At 37.6% G+C, this 3,407-nt stretch overlaps 1 non-coding gene across 1 annotated transcript; it reads right to left on the bottom strand.

Moving 5' to 3' along the window:
- Positions 1-1,849: 1,849 nt before the first annotated feature.
- Positions 1,850-1,956, bottom strand: LOC133799054 (small nucleolar RNA R71). Its single transcript, XR_009876262.1, has one exon. It is a non-coding gene; the product is annotated as a small nucleolar RNA R71 (small nucleolar RNA).
- Positions 1,957-3,407: the final 1,451 nt, after the last annotated feature.

Genomic DNA, 3,407 nt, shown 5'->3' on the forward strand with positions numbered 1-3,407 from the left:
AAGAAAGTTGAAGATTCATTTTGCGGAGATAATTGTTCGTTTTGGAGTTTGGGAACAAGTTTTTGGGAAAATTCGAGGGACTGCGGCGCTTGAATGAAGAGCTGCGGCGCAAGGAAAAAGCAGAGAAGCCCAGTTTTCTGGAGTTTTTAAGGGCCGCGGTGCATGTGGGAAGGGTCGCGGCGCTCGCTGAAAACAGAGAGCAGGCTGCGCAAATCCAAAGAGGCGCACTGCAGCGCTTGAATGCCAGGGCCGCGACGCGTGTGTTCGTACGTGGCCTGCAGAAGGGAAAAATTGTTAGATATTTTAGGGTTTCTTTTTAAATACGTTTTGAAGAGTTAATTAGGAGAGGGGATTCATTATTGGAGGTGTGGAGAAGTTATTAAAGATTTGGGAGAACATTGAAGACCTAGAGTTTGATTTCTTAATTTCTTCTGTATTCTTTTATCTAGAGTTTATGTTTATATTTAATTTGATTGATTCCATTATGTTTGCTTTGAACTAATCTTGTTATTAGGGTATTAGTGGATTCTTCTTGAAACTTTTGATTTCTTAATAAAATTTTCCTGAATTTCTTTCTTCTGCTATGGATTACTTACCTTATGCTTAATGCTTGTGAATGCTTGATCATCATTTACATGTTTACATGATTTTAACCTATGCTCTGAAAAGAGAAGGCTAATTATGCTATAGGTAAATAATCACAATTTTATATTAGATGAAAGTACTTCTATGAAATGTGTAGTTTAGGGATTATGTGTTTAAAGCCTGCAATATATCGATTTACCACAAAGATGTAGGAAATAATATATTGTAGAGAATTATAGATCCTAACAAGACTATAATATATAATTGTAATCTGCTACCACTATAGAATTAAGAAATATTGGAAATTGGTTAGAAATCATAAGTGGATGGTTGATGAAACTAAAGCCCTAACTTTTACATCCATTGAATCAAATCAAATTTCATCTCTGCATTTCTTTAAGTGCTTAATAGTTTTCTTAATTTTTAGTAATAATTATTTTATTTATAAATCTGAAATTATTATTTAAATCAATTAGAATTAGAGGTTAATTATTGGTAATTAATAGCAGTCTTCGTGGGATCGACACTTTACTTATCATATATTACTTGATTGGACCGCGTATACTTGCGTGTTAATTTTTAGAGATCAAGTTTTTGGCGTCTTTGCCGGGGACTGTTTTTATTAATATCAATAAGTTAATTTTTGTTCTAATTTGATTTGTTTTTTTTTATTTTTTTTAACATTTATTCGGATCAAGGTTCTTTTGTGTTTCAAGCTTGTTGGTATATGCGAAGCAATAGACAAAAACAGATTATACCAATAGATCGGGAAATTAAAAGAATGTGCAGACAGAACCGGAAAATAAAAAGGAAATTGGAATTCACCATGGCTGACAATTTGGGAAATGGTGCTAATAATGGTCAAGGGGCTGCTGAAATTCTAAGGGAGCAAGGAGCACGAACATTAAGAGATTATGTACGTCCTACTGTTACAGGAGTGCATTCATGTATTAGACCTCTAACCATTGCTGCCAACAATTTTGAGATTAAGCCAGCTATCCTTCAGATGGTTCAAACAACTGTTCAGTTTGGAGGTATGCCGATGGAGGACCCTAATTTACACATAGCTAATTTTCTGGAGTTATGTGCAACGTTCAAGATGAATGGGGTGAGTGATGATGCTATAAGACTGAGGCTATTCCCATTTTCACTGAGGGATAGGGCGAAAAGTTGGCTGATATCCTTACAAGTGAATTCTATCACTACAAGGGAGGAGTTAGCTCAGAAATTCCTTGCCAAGTTCTTTCCTCCAGCGAAGGCTGCAAAGTTAAGGGGTGAGATTAATAATTTTTTTCAGTTGGATGGAGAGTCACTGTATGATTCTTGGGAGCGCTTTAAGGAATTGTTAAGGAAGTGTCCACACCATGGAATAGAAAGTGGATGTTGGTGCATAATTTTTATAATGGGTTGAATGGGACAACTAGAACAATTATAGATGCTGCAGCGGGAGGTGCCTTTATGAGTAAAAGTGCTAATGAGGCATATAAGCTATTAGAGGATATGGCGATGAATAATTATCAATGGCCAACTGAAAGGGGACAACCAAAGAAGATGGCTGGAATGATGGAATTGGATGTTATAACCATGCTTACAGCTCAAGTAGCAGCCTTGACGAAGCAATTACAAAAGACTACACTCCCATCTCAAGCTATGCAAGTTCAAAACCTTTGTGAAGTGTGTGGTACAAACCATCAACCAAACCAATGCCCTGCTATAGATATGAATAACATGCCCATGGAAGAAGTCCAAGCCATAGGAAATTACCAAAGACAGCCTAATAATCCCAATTCCATGACCTACACCCCAGCATGGAAGAACCATCCAAATTTTTCCTGGTCTAACAACCAAAACACCATACAACCTTATCCTCCACCTCAGCCACCATATCAACCTACCCAAAGTAGGCCACCTTATCCATAGCAATATGCACACCAAAATCCTCCACCTGGCTATTACTAACCAAATGCCAATGAAACCAGCCGAAACCCAACCTGATGTACTTAACCAATTCATGACTGAAACCAGGGCGTCCATAAGGAGTTTGGAGACTCATATAGGGCAATTGGCTACTTTAATGTTGAATAGAGCTCAAGGAAATTTGCCTAGCACTATAGAAGTTAATCCTAAAGAGCAGTGTAATGCAATATCCTTGAGGAGTGAGACTAAGTATGCGGGGCCTACAGTAGAAAACAAGGGCAAGAAGAGTGAGGATCGATATGTCACTAGTGAAGAAAAGGTTATTGCAGATTTTCTAAAGAAGGAGAAGTCTAATGAAGAAAAGGTTACTGAAGACCTTAACAAGAAAGAAGTGGTACCACCAGTGAGTATTGACCACCATGTTAGAATTCCATATCCACAACGGCTTCGCAAGCATAATTTGAATAAGCAGTTTGCAAAATTTTTAGAGGTGTTTAAGAAGCTACATATTAATATACCGTTTGCAGAAGCATTAAAGCAGATGCCTAGCTATGTGAAGTTCATGAAGGCAATTTTTTCAAAGAAAAAGAAGCTAGAGGATTATGAGACGGTTGCATTAACTGAAGAGTGCAGCGCAATACTACAGAAGAAACTACCTCCAAAGCTTAAAGACCCTGGCAGTTTCAATATCCCATGTTCTATAGGGAGTTTAGTAGAAACAAAGGAATTATGTGATTTAGGGGCTAGTGTGAATTTGATGCCTCTATCAATCTTTCAAAAGCTGAATTTGGGAGAAGCTCGGCCAACTACAGTGCCTTTGCAGATGGCAGATAGGACAGTTAATCATCCTCATGGAGTTATTGAGGATGTATTGGTAAAAGTGGGTAAATTTATCTTTCCTGCGG

Source organism: Humulus lupulus, chromosome 8 (genome assembly GCF_963169125.1).
Source record: "Humulus lupulus chromosome 8, drHumLupu1.1, whole genome shotgun sequence".
In the NCBI taxonomy this organism is placed as follows: domain Eukaryota; kingdom Viridiplantae; phylum Streptophyta; class Magnoliopsida; order Rosales; family Cannabaceae; genus Humulus; species Humulus lupulus.